The 14,173-nt window shown below is 45.1% G+C and overlaps 1 long non-coding RNA gene across 1 annotated transcript; it reads right to left on the bottom strand.

Moving 5' to 3' along the window:
• Nucleotides 1-2,525: 2,525 nt before the first annotated feature.
• LOC146177933 (uncharacterized) lies at nt 2,526-5,142 on the bottom strand. Its single transcript, XR_014701110.1, has 2 exons — nt 4,908-5,142; nt 2,526-3,210 (listed from the first exon to the last, which is right to left on the bottom strand). It is a non-coding gene; the product is annotated as an uncharacterized LOC146177933 (long non-coding RNA).
• Nucleotides 5,143-14,173: the final 9,031 nt, after the last annotated feature.

Below are 14,173 nucleotides of genomic sequence, written 5' to 3'. Positions count from 1 at the left end.
CTGTATTAAGAAAAAAGAACCACTCCGTGGCATTTATTTTAGGAAGTTAAATCACAGCACTCAGTTCCTTGCTCGCATAGAGCCGCCCAAACCTTCAACTAGACTGCTCAACGGCCACTTTCAACAGTGATGCTGTTTAAGCTGGAGGTTGTTTCATCTATTCTGTGCAGCTTAATGTGTTCGCAGTAATGTCATCATGTCCGGTCATGACCGATGACTTCACCGTGCGATTCACGCATATATGAAGCTAACCTTGCCAGGCATCCAATCTCCCCAGTACTATTCACAGCTTGCTTAGAGGAAGTATTCAGAGACTTGGAATGGGAGCAGTGAGGGATAAGGGTAGATGGAGAATACCTCAGTAATCTGCGATTTGCTGATGACATTGCCTTGCTAAGCAACTCGGGGGATGAACTGCAAATAATGATTGATGACCTAGACAGGAAAAGTAGAAAGGTAGGCTTGAAAATCAATATGCAGAAGACTAAGGTAATGTTCAACAGCCTCAGAAAGGAACAGCAGTTTACATTAGGTAGCGAAGTACTAGAAGTAGTAGGCGAATATGTCTACTTAGGACAGGTAGTACCCGCAGATCCGGACCATGAAAAGGAAATAACAAGAAGAACAGGATTGGGATGGAGCACATTTGGCAAGCACTCGCAGATTATGACTAACAGCTTACCGGTATCGCTCAAGAGGAAAGTATACAACAGTTGCATCTTACCATTACTCGCCTATGGGGCTGAAACGTGGAGGCTAACCAAGAAAGTTCTACTTAAGTTGAGGACAACCCAGAGGGCTATGGAACGAAAAATGATAGGGGTAACATTAAGAGACAGGAAGCGTGCACAGTGGGTCAGAAAAATAACTCAAGTTACCGACATTCTAGTGGAAATTAAGAAGAAGAAATGGACATGGGCCGGACATGTAGTGCGAAGAGAAGATAACCGATGGTCACTGAGGGTAACAAACTGGATTCCAAGGGAAGGAAAGCGTAGCAGGGGGCGGCAGAAAGTTAGATGGGCGGATTAAGAAGTTCACAGGGGTGAAGCGGTTGCAACTAGCACAGAACCGGGTTAAGTGGAGAAATATGGGAGAGGCCTTCGCCCTGCAATGGGTATAGTCAGGCTGATGATGATGAATCCCACAGACTTTCGGTAGAAGCAATGTTAGGTAACCCAAGGGCCGCCTTATACGCCAGCCTAATCATAGCGTCCACCTTGTTTTCCTCCGTCACGTCCATATTCATACAAGGCGTCGCATAAACTGTTCTACTGATCACGAATGCCTGTACCAAATGACTTGACTCCTTTTCCTGCAATCCTCTCTTTAGATTGGAGATTCTTTCAGTGAGCCTCATGGCAGCGTTTACCGTATTCTTTAGCTTTCCTAAGGCCTCCTTATTTTTCCCGTTAGTCTGCAAATACATGTCCTGTTGTAGCGTATCCTCCTCCTCCAATTGTCTGTCTCTACCCATGGTGACACAGAGTAACATCGCACCAAGTGGTGACACACAAGCGATCTGTATCTGAAGAATGGTGGCACCTTAGACAGAGAAATTTTCGTGTCAGGCCGCACAACAAAAAACACTGAAATTGTGTGATTCAGCAACTTCAGCTACAGATTTTTTTTATCGCACTAGCAGCAAAGAAGCCAGAAGAGTCTGTCAGAAGAAGCTCCGATTTCAGCTTTTAGCGATTCAGGTACTACAACCACCTGTAATGCCAACTAGTGGCCAAAGGTGCACATAGTTTCCGTACCCACTTGCTTTTGAGTAGGTACACATGATCGCTGCATGTTCTCAGTTTTATCTCTGTTTAGGAGGGTTTCCACAATCGTTAGCAACGATCTGCTGACACTGGCAAACAAGCGTGTAGTTTTCACGTAGATAGGAACCTAGTGTATACTTGAGTGAAGGCTCTCCAGCTTATGATACAAACTATTTGTAAAAATAAAAATAAATATGATTGTACAGGGATTTTGGGGAAACCAACAGGTTGCTTGTTTTGACGGATGTTTGGAAGAAATGACTAAGTGAAATGCTTAAGTTCATAGGCCTCTTGTTTGTCCAACACGGGCATTGTGAAACTTCACTGGCTGAAGCTGCACTGGAATGAGGACATCTACAGTGGTTTGCCTCCACCAGGAACAATGCTGTGAATCTGCTTCATAGCAGTGCTGGTGCTTCTCAAAGTGGCAGTCCTGTACAATGTAGACCAGCTGCCACAAGTAATGCACCGGTACATCAATCAAGTGCGAAGCCCTCACAGCCACATTAGGCAGTATTTGCATGTAGCTTCCCGAGAAGAGTTCAATAAACAGATATTTAACCTTCGTGGCACACCAGCTCAAATTTTGTCACCCTCTGCAAAATGTGCCAACCATAAACCACAAAAAGTTGACAAATGCACGAAATGAGTTGTGCTATGAGCAAAAGAAGACCAGGCTTAAAAATAATGTTTCTAGCAATTTGGCAAAGTTACGAGAATGGCAAGCCTTCACAATGAACCATGTAACACATTGGTTCCTGGTATTTGGCTTCACTACATTTTATTGGTGTAGTCGGGAGAATAGGAATTTCCAACTCGCAACAACCACCCCATCTTGATACATCAAGGCAACTGCTGCAAACATACAACAGATCCGAAGGCATGTCGCCTAGCACACATTACAATAGATGCTGTCAAGAGAGTGCAAGAAGTGGCCGATTCCATGCCAAGTTACTTAAGACAATGCCATGTTTCGGACACCATCACATACAGAGAACTTTTGCTCAGATAACCACAGCTGTGTTACCCCCGCAAGGGTCAAGTGTTGTTGTATATGACAAACTCTTTAATCCATGCCAGGCCTGTTCACATATCAATCTGTTGCTTTAATTCTAAAGGCTGAAAACTAGAGAGGCAAAAAATTGCAGTCACACATTTGTGCTTCTCGACCTCCCGCCACTGCAAATCATGCGTCCAAAATCACTCTGAATGCTTTCCAAATAATAACATATCAGCAAATGCAAGGGTGACAATACTCCACAACAAGATTAAATACATTGCAAGCAAGATATTTTAAACTTAACTAGGAGCACGCTCTAAACCAGTAGGAGTGAGAGTGTCCATTTGGTCACACCAGTTACAGCTCACTGCACTACTGAGGTAGCGGCGGAATCCAACTGGTGGAGGAAACTCGTACGTCGGCCCAGAGTATTCCTTGCCTCTGTAAATGTAAATAAATGAGAGTAATACAGCAATTACATTTAGTTTGCATAAATTCAGCAAACTCACTCACAGTAGAATTTGATTTGAGTAAAGCAAGTGAGAGTGCCTGCCGCAGAAGGAAAAAGGCAGTAACGAGACTGGCAGTCAATGCTAGCACAAATACAAATATTTAGCACACTTGCAAAACACTTAAATAGCAAACAAAGAGACTAAGTTAAATCATGTGTGCAGTAAGTGCGGAATATGCTGCGGCTTGCATGGAATTGTAATGAAGAGTGCTTATAGCAGCAACTGCCAAGCTCTTTGACAGGATTACGAGGTACAGTCTTTGTCAAAAGTGTAGAGCCTAGGGGGTCTGCTTCTGGGCCAGTTCCTGCGGCTTGTAATGAATTTCCGGTATTCCAACTTTGTTGATGGCAAGAAGATTTTTTGTCCTACCCCCTTCAGTGGGAAAGGCCTCAACTAATTCTACATCAGTGCCACTATTCGGCTCAGAAGCGGACCCCCCGGGCTCTACATTTTTGACAAAGGCTGTACATGCAACGGTGCCTCACTCCCCTCAACAAAACGTACCACCTCAGGTTAATTATTGCTTTGTTTTCAAATAAGCTGTCAATGGCCTTGACAGCAGCTTGAAGCCAAGCACTGCCCACTATTTATGGAGGCATTGTTTCTGCTATCATTCCCAGTTTTCTCAAAGTGATGACGCTGTTGGAGCAAGCAAAAGATATATATTAGGGAATTCTGCGGTATAAACATGCATCTGAAGTGTTAAATCTATATAAACAAGCTCAGCGAGTTCTACCAATGCAGTTATTTTCGTAGTAAAAGGGCAGATACTCTCATGGGCAAGAACCTATGATAGCCGAAGAGTCACCCTCATTGCTGCATGCACCGATGTGAGTACTCGACAGTGGAACGTGTGAGCATACAAGCACAATACATTCGTGCGGGTATACGCCCGTATCTTGTAGCAATTTTATGCTGAGCAGTAGGCTCGTTTCACTCCGGGGCTCATTTCGCACTGGGCCAGTTTACATTTATACTATCTCTCAGCTAGCCAGCAACTCCCCTTCTTTAGCACTTCGTCGACACTGTAAAGAAGCTGACCTCTTGCACTGCAGCACCACGTATGGGCCGCATAGATAAATACCTTACGACAGTTTTTTGACGGAAGCACGACCGTCTCTATCTGCTGAAGCTGCGAGGAAGGCAATAAAACCTCCTGATCATAAACCAGCGCGTTCACGCTGGCGCACCACACCAAAATGCCTGCTACTGCCCAAACAAACTAGGCCACAAACGAAGAATTAAAAAAAAAAAAAGCAAATTACAAACTTCCGTGACTCTCGACTCACAAATAGTTTCACATCATCTGTAAGTCGCCGCGTACGTCCCAATACCCCAGTGCACCCCGAAGACAACAGCAACCGGCGACCGATCGGTGCACAGCAGCAGGTATGCAACGGTTTCAAGCGCGAAGAAACGGGATCGACGCATTTATGCAGTCTCCACATGCCTTCGCCCGGAGACTGTCGCGTGATTACGCCGCGTCAGTAATTGTGACTACCGCATAGCTGCACTGCCGTGTAAAAACTCGTTAAAAAAACTGCAAGACTGTAGCAGAACGCCGACAAATGCTTTACCTAGAGCTCGCGGGCATGTACGAAACACCATCATTCGCGTACGACTCACCGTAGTCGGAGGCTGCAGACAGGGCAGCGACAGGACCGAAGGCTACGCTGTTGAATTTAGGGCAACAATCCACAAACTGAATCAGATTTTCACCGAATTTGCATCTATCGGGATGATGCCCCGCAAACTACAACAAGCCGACGCATGAAAAGCGACCTAGGGCTCGCAAGGCGCGAGCACCCGTTGCCCGAAAAGCGCGCCAGCTTTTGCTCGGGTGCGATGGCTCGAAACGGGGTAAGTGGCATCTGGGTTTGAGGCTTATTTCCAGAAAAAAGCAAATACTAAAAGTTGTTTGACGTCACATCCGTCGAGAAAATTCACGCATCCTCCTTTCCACTTTGGTTCTGGGCGCGCATGCGCAGTTCACGGAGCCGGCTCTCTGCAAGTTCAGGTCTTATACCTCGCTCCGCCGGGTACTCCAAATGACAATGGTTCCAATCTTATTTGTTTTTTTTTTGTTTGTTTTTTTGAACATTCGTGATGGAGCACAACGTCTTGAGCAGTCTCATACCACCGGTACAACTTGGTTGTGCGGCCGCTGCTGTAAATTTTTTTTTTTATTCTTGACGTCATTAAAGGTACGATGTAAATACGGTTTCAGGTCAAAGACATCGACAAGTGTGTTCAATCCGAGTGGTGGGTGGAGTGTTTCAGGCGGCGTACTATTAATTGCTCGCCTCTGCGCTGCATCATTGAGAATAGCGTGTCGAGCTTCGCTTCCTTTATTTCGGCATCATTGTACCAAAAAAAAGGTTGGTACAATGTACTTGGGTGGCCGTTTCACCCAACGCGTTGTCGCAGCTTTGCTCCCCCACCTTCCCGAATTCGTAACCTTTCTCTCTCTCTCTCTCTCTCTATATATATATATATATATATATATATATATATATATATATATATATAAAGGAGGAAGCATACTTCCTACAACGTCTACAGTGCTCAGACTTCGCCTCTTTTTCCTGACAACTTTAGGTTCTGGGTTTAGGCGTGTTGTGCGGGTTTGAGTGCTCGCCATGCCAACCGTGTGCGTCGCGAGGTTGCAGCACGGTATCTCCGAGTGGAAGTAACGCTCGCTTTTACAAGTTTTGGCACACCGATTGGGTTCATGTGTTCGTACTACTTTCTACTGGAAGTCCTAAATGAACCTCGGCGTCATTCGAAGCCTCGGCATGGACCGGAAACGAAGAAAGCTCACCTCAAACGATGCGTCATACCGACGCAAAACCGCTGGCCCAGTGCATTGGCAAAAAAAATGTGTAGGTCGCGTGATAAAGGCAGTAAAAGTAGTTGCGATTTGTAGCCTTGCAGATATGCCTATTTGAGAACTACTCGACTTGCAGAAGCCACCAGTTCTATTTGATTGTTTCCTGCCAGAATGCCTTCATAGCAGTAATATGCGCATTTTGGATTTTTTTTTTTTTATTTTGAACGATATACCGTGAGGCCAGCACAACAGGTGCCCCTCGTACCACCCAGAACAGGCCCCTTGGTTCCACTTTGATCACGTTCTTTCCACAGCACTCATCTAGTCCCATAGAACCTGAAGACTCCAAAGAGGAGGACCATGTTGAGCAGAGCTCAGAATCCTTCACATCATTCAAAAGACATTTCTAGGGTAAAAATTGTTCACCTCAAAAGCTTATACGCCCCGTGTCCTTGCATTACGATGGTGTGATTACCAGATCAACCATCCAGGAGAAATGCATTCACGCAAGTGTTATTGATTGGAAAGGCGGATAGATTGGTTTAAAAGCTTAATATCTGACCTGCTACTCTGTACAGGGGAAGAGAAAGAGAAGAACAAAGAGGGTCGTGACTTGAATAAAATATATACAGGTATAGTAACTTGCACCACAGTCACGGGTCAAGTCCTGTGTCATGCAAGAAGCAGCAGAAAGCCTGCACTGCCTGTAGAGCTTTCCATTTCTGGCCAACCGGCTAATAAATCCTCTGAGAGAGGCCTGTTGCCAAAACACTTCAAAGAAGTAACTCGAGTTATTGTTTTGCACGCATATACTGGGACACACCACTAGTACATGCTCCACAGTCTCCGTAATGTCACATGTAGAACATTCTGGGCAGTCCGCCTGTCCAATTAAGTATAAATATTTGTGTGTGAAACCACATTTAGCTGCAGTCTATGGAGAAAGCATGCATAATGGCATATAATTGGCAAGTGGGTATGGATCCACTAAAGCACTACCTTGTGGCCTTGAGCACAAGTAGATATAAGGAACTCCGTGATGTGTAGTGCCAAAGGCCAAAGGCTGTGGTGTTGAAAACTTCCAAAAATTTGTAATGCAGGCTTTGAAACTGTGAATGCACACCACTTTTGAAGTGGTTTCCCACAGATGTGGAAAGCCTCTTACCAAGGGGCCAAAAGCTCAGCAGCGGTTTGTGGAGAATTATGCCCTAAAAAAAAAATGTCATGTTCTGAGCGGCATCACCACAATTGTAGGTGACGCTTGTGGTAATACAGATCTGTGTATACATGGATAGAGTTGTAATATTCTCACCAGATGTATGTCAGATTAAGTTGCTTGAATCCACTAATTGGTACCATGGATTTCTTCAGTATCCCGAGAACATGCAAATGCACCAAAGGTTGAGTCATTACACACAGAGGTTGGGTGGGGTGGTATGGGAAGTCGTAGCGTGATAGCATTTGTAATTAATGGCAGCGGAGTGTACGTGAAAAACTGCTGTTCAGCTGCTCATCATCAGTGGATGGCAACGGTGTTGTGCAAGTAGTCGTAAATACACACAAAGTGGTTCGTGTGACTATTATGTAGATATTGGGCAGGCACGTGACATTCTGAAGTAACAGTGCAAAACGTGGATGGGAGCACAAGACGAGAAGACGACACAATGTCTCATCGTCTTCTCGTCTTGTGCTCCCGTCCACATTTTGCGCCGTTACCTCAGGATGGAAAACCAACAAGCCCAACCTGCTATTCTGGCTAACATGCCATTGTTTGAGGTGCATTGCTGCAACCAAGGTTTATCCCAAGCACCTGCACTTCTATGTACATGTTAAAGAGTACTGGGAGTGGTGCTCATATGGGTGTGTACCATTTTCCTGGCTCGGGCGATCAGATTGCAAGCGGGCTAGCACACACAGCCCAAAGCACATGTAGCAGAAGTTTGGACTGTCGAACCGCGAAGTCTTCAGTTCAATTCCTTCCCTTATATTTTTCAATTTGTATGAGTATCATACAGTATGTGCTCGTATGGTTAAATTGCGAAGGTTTACATATCACCTGCTCTCCTGACCAACCTCACTCTGCATAAGTATTCACCAAGCAGTTTTCGTTCCATCAAAAGGCTTTCACAATATTCAGCGACATAAGCAGCTACTCAGACAGCATCAGTGTAGCATTCTTGGAGCTTCGAAAATCTGTGGTTATATTGTTTACTAGCAAAACATGCACGGTATGTAGATATGTGCACTAGGACGCATAAGATGGCATGACAATGTGGGCTGCCCTTACGTCTACAGCTGCCCTTTAATCCTGTTACATTCTAGCCTGCAGTGAATTCAGCAGCTAAAGATTTCACAATTAAATCATCCCAACTTTATATTTCCAGACTTGACCCCAGCACCGACGAAGTTCATTGTATTACCAGCATTTTGGTGGCATATTCAACCAGCAGGCCAATTAACTCAACGTCATGCAGGTTCTAGTGCAGATGTTTCCATGCAAACTATGGGTATCATCAACGAAGGAAGCTTTACTATACATACCTTTTCAGCACGCTGTTTTATGACTGGTTAAAGTCTGGTACATTTCAAAGTATAAGACACATATTATTGTATGCATGTCTACAGATTGCAGATTATGTTGGCTTGCTTCTGAATGAGACTGCAAAATGCTGCAAACAATGGCCACCTTTCAAAGCAGCTTTTGCAGAAAACCGTTTGATTTTTCTATTCCCCATGAGCCACTATTTTTCGAGGCCGTGTAAAGGTGAACGCGGCAACTAGAAAATCTAGGTTTGTCAGTGCCACAAGGACCACCACTTTGTAGTACATTTGGGCATTATCGAATGTTACCAAATGAGTGTTAAAGAGAGACATGTTGCTTTCAAAATAATTTATTGGTTGGCCGCAGGTTCATCAGTGCACACAAAATTTTTAAGCTAGAAGGAAGTTGACCTAGAGCAAGACATTTTTTATTCATGCTTCTTTGCTGTCTTCCTCTCTCCTAAATATACAAATGTGTATATACAGCTTCACAATCATGATGTGTTGAGGTCAGTGCTAAATAAAAAAAAATGCATCCGACAAAGGTATAGTTAGAGATTGAGCACACAAGATTCATTCTAAGTGAGCCCATATATATCTTGTAGATTCCAAGGGAAGGCAAGTATAGCAGGGGGCAGCAGAAACTCAGGCAGGCAGGTGAAATTAAAAAGTTTGCGGGGATCAGATGGATGCAGCTGACAGAAGATCGGGTTATTTAGATAGATATGGGAGAGGCATCTATACAAGCAGGTATATACACAAGTGCACAATTATGATGCATTTGCAGTCAGTGCTAAAAAAAATTCCACCCATCAAAGGTATAGGTGGGGAGCGAGTACACAAAATTCATTCTAAGTGAGCCTATATATGTCTTGTAGATTCCAAGGGAAGGCAAGCATAGCAGGGGGCGGCAGAAATTCGGGCAGACAGATGAGATTAGGAAGTCTGCGGGGATCATATGGATGCAGCTGACAGAGGATTGGTTTATTTGAATGGATACGGGAGAGGCATCTATTATGATGCCTCCCCCATTATGATGTATCTGCGGTCAGTTCCAAAAGAAGAAAAATTCTACCCGTCAAAGGTAAAGGAAGGGAGTGAGTACACTAAATTCATTCTAAGTGAGCCTATATATGTCTTTGAGATTCCAAGGGAAGGCAAGTGTAGCAGGGGGCGATAGAAACTCGGGCAAGCAGATGAAATTAGGAAGTTTGCGAGAATCACGCGCCTGGCACTGGATCGGGTTATTCGGATGGATATGGGAGAGGCATTTGCTCAGCAGTGGGTGCAGTCAGGCTAGTGATATCAACAAGACTAACAACTGGATGAGTTGGTACTGATTCATCTTAAAACCAGCCAGAAGACGAAACACGTGAGAGGAGCACAAGACAAAGTTTGACTAGCAACTGAAATGTTACTGAAGGAAAGAGGCAAAAGATGATTCGCACAGAAATGCACGTGCACGAAAAACCCCCAAAGCAGTGAAAGCGTGGAAAGCAGAAAGGGTCTAAAAAATCATCTAAAAAAAGCAAATTCCTTATGGTCAAAAACCACTCGTTACAAAAGGGAAGCCACAGATTCAAATCCAAAGGCACACTATACTGCAAAGGCTAAGGACGTGTGTGTGGCTAAGAGATCAGTCAACAGTCTTTTGGGGCCTTTTTTACATGTGCATCTCTGTGCAAGTCTTCTTTTGCCTCTATCCCTCAGTAAAATTCCACTTATTAGTCCAGCTGTCCTGCAATTCTCTCTTCTCATGTTTTCCGGCTTGTTTTAGAATGAATAACGTGATGACTCTACAAACCTTGTGCAAACTGAAAACCAGTGTAACTGTCAGATAGAAACCTTCCCCTTATTTGGCTTGCATCACAAATAGGGAGGACTTTACTGTGATGTCTGCCGAGGCATCCCCAAAGCCAGTGCGCAAGCTGGCTGTAGCAGACGTAGCGGTGCTTCCTGTTGACAAGAGAAAAAGCAATATGCACTTTTCAGCATAGCAAAATGAAAATATGGTTTAGGTCTTTTACAAATTTGAAAGTTATTCATGCATCTGTACAATTAATTCCCGTCTAACAGAAGCTGTACAGTGTAACTTTCACTGTCGATTTATTCTCCCTGGAGGTATGGCAAACTTTGAATTCTGCTGCAAGTGATTGAGAGAGAATGAGACCCACCCAATATTAGAACTCCAGTGCAATCACAATTTGCTACTGCAGCAAAATAATGCCTGAAGGCAATGCAGCTTTTGACTGACAAAACCTGGTAGTCGCCTTACACCCTTTATACTAGTGTTGTGGCCGATGTCAATGTCCACGCTGATATCGTCCGCATAGCACGAAGATGTTAAGTATGCGACTTATGCATTAAGCAGCTCTGTGCATGGAGTCATTCTATTCGAAGGAGGCATAAATCCACTTCTGTCAACGGCTCTCAGTTGTTTTCCCACAACATGCTACGTGCCAAACTTTAAAGTGCCGCAAAACTACTCTATAACTTCATTTGCTAACTGTAAAATTTCCAACACTTACTCAAGCTGTGGAGGTTTCGGTATACTGGCCTTTGGAAGAACGTCTTTCTTTTTTTTTTGGTTGTCACATTCCAGCACATGTAAAATGTCAGTGTCAAAGCATTTTGGAGAGGTTTACTGTGTGGAGGTGTTGATGATGGTATCAGTGAAGTCGGACAATTTTTTAAATTATATTTGCACACTATACAACACTCACCTAATGCAAGTGGGTAAAAAAAAAACAACTAGCAAATAAAACTTTGAGTGCTGGTATGGTAATTGTTCTGGCAGCAAGTGCGGACAGGCTATAACAAGAGTTGTCGGGCTAGTTGGTGATCGTCTGCAGAAGCAAGTCCTGCTCTGTGTGTTTTTCTCTTCTGTGTCGTTTTTTAGTGCATTTTCCCGCGGCTTCTGCAGGATACAGGCTACTTCACTGCATGCAATTTCACTTAGCACAGTGTCCGGACAGAGTTTTTTTTTTTGTTTTTTTTGTTGTTTTTTTTTTTTTGTTTGCCGTTACTTCACATCAATCAACGTGCATGCCCTTTCCATTTAGCAAGTTCACACTATCAGATGATGCGTGCTTTCTCATTTACTCGTGCATGGAATTAAGCAAAACAGTAATTTGCATGGTGAAACGTCATGCTCATGCGCACCTTCTACGAAAACAAGAAAAATATGAAAACCAGCGATGTTGTGTTCGCGCTAATGTGGCGCAATATCGACACTGTAGACAGTGTAGATGATCGCAAGTAAGCAACGTTAAAGGGGAAGCTTTCTTCTATTAACACTGCCTTCTGCAATAGATTTCATTACAGCATTTCTTGCTCGAGAAAATGAAAAACAGGTGGCCGCTTGTTCAAGTTATGTCGCCTTTCGCTCAAGATTCTTACCTTGTGTTCTCGACTAGCAGTCCATGATCAAGAAGCATTTGGAGTAAATGCGGATGTCTGTAACACCCAGACGGCTGCTTCAACTACGTAGTCGCCGCCGGGATCTCGCCAGATGCCCTCAAGAGCAGTCGGCATCGGCACGCACCGCCCGCAGCTGCACCTGTTAGAAAGCTTCGGTTAGCAATTGCGCACTCTCGCAACGGTCAAACGTAGGCTAGGCTGCAAGACTCGGACATACATACCAATGCGTAGTTCCGAAACGGCTGGGATCGGGAGGCTGACGGTCGGGGCTTCTGCAAGCCAGAGTTGTGCCGCGGGGCCTCTCGACACAAGTGTTACTGTACCGGTCGCTCGTAGGCTCCATCTTCGCCGACCTGGCACCCGAAAAGTTGCGTCGGCGTAAGGCTCAAAGCCCATGATGTAACCATGGTTTAACAGTAGCGACTATATTGCAGCACAGCGACGCTGGAACCCACGGAGGAACCTAGGCGTCGGCCATATTAAAAAAAACCTGTGTGAGCGTAGAGTAGGGCACAATTAAGACCTCTAAAATACACCGAGCTCGGTCAACTTTGGCTCAGCAGGCTCCGGCAACGAGAGCTTCTCATTGGCTTAGCGCTATGACGTATCTGTTGAGTTGAGGAGGACGCGCGCTAGGAAACCGAAATTCTGTTTTTGTCGCTAATAAATCAACGCGGGCGATGAAACGAATCGCGGTATATTATATGATGCAGGACAAGGATTCCATTTAACCAAGCCGTGCAAAATTTCCGGAAAACGTTTCACGACCCCTTTAAGCCTGGGTCGCTCAGGAGCGAAGTGGTCTATTGGAGAGAGAGAAAGACAACTCTGCCTCTCTCGTTCACTGATACGCACCCGTTCGACCTCCCGAAACTAAACGAAAGCGTGGAAATATTTGTGTGTCCATCCTATCTCCCCCCCCCCCCCCTCCCCCCACACATGCTTTCTCTAGCTGATTCGTTTTTCGTATATTCTTATAACCCTGTTGTTCAACTTTGCGACAACAGTTTTTCTAAGTGCCACAGCTCTCAGCACCCCGGCTTCTCCCATTGCTTCCTTTATTCCTGGCAACAGGTTTCTGGCCCGGTCCCCTAACCCAAACTTGTTCAACCTTCCTGTTTTTGCCGCCACATACATACGCAAACCGTATTTAATTCATTCGTTCATTTTGTGTCTACTTCAAGCCGAATCGCTCTCATTCATGCTGTGAAGTGTGGTTTTAATTTTCTTAAAGCATCTGTTCCGTTTAGAGCACACGACGTGCTGCAGTCGGTGCTGTTCGTGACTGAACCAGATATTTTTTTCTGCTGGGCTGGGTGCGGAAGGGGCTATGCATTCCACATTCGCCCTGTTGTAATGCAGCTTGAGAAAACTATGCATAGCAATTACTGAAAGCAAAACAAAAGACGCACAAAAACAGCGGCGACCACTCGAAGCATACAAACATTGCGGCTGCCAGGTCGCCAGCGCGGAGCCTCGACACGGCACCGAAACAGCCGACCGACGACGTGCGAAGGATTGTGCAGACAGCACACTTTTTTCTTTTCTTTATATGCCGGCCCAATCCACCTGTGCCTGCCCACTGGAGTTGCTTTCTCGTACTGCTAATAGATGGCGCTGAAGTTGCAGCAAACAGAATACCGAACTCTGGCAGAACGGTTCCTAACAGCACTCCAAAAGAAACGCTGCTCACGGTTCCCGATGGCTCACTGAACCAGCGGCTCTCCAAAAGAGTGGCCGCTCAGTGAGTCGCCACTCATTCTCGCTATTTTGAAAAAGCGGCTCAAAAGACAGTCAAAGGCGAGGAGATGTTTGCGAGGAAGGGCGGGAAGCATGGCCTCAGAAATCACCCCCGCAAGCGTGGCGATGATCTCGGAGGCAATGTGGGACAGCAGACTCTTTCTCGCAACGCTAATAGATGGCGCCGAATTCACAGAGGATAGGCATGGGATAGGGCACTGAAATATTCCGACAGTGAAACATGCGCCGCAGCCTGGGACCTGCATCTATGTTTGAAGCACGAGGTACAGACTTTAGTGCAGGCCAAGCTTGCGGACCACAACCTGCGTATGATGCATTCACTGTCGTCAGATAAAAAGAG

The sequence above is a fragment of the Amblyomma maculatum genome, chromosome 10, assembly GCF_055883805.1.
Source record: "Amblyomma maculatum isolate TAMU_Amacu chromosome 10, ASM5588380v1, whole genome shotgun sequence".
Taxonomy (NCBI): Eukaryota; Metazoa; Arthropoda; class Arachnida; order Ixodida; family Ixodidae; genus Amblyomma; species Amblyomma maculatum.
Note: the sequence above shows the minus strand (reverse complement) of the source record. Positions and strands in the feature narration are given on the sequence as shown.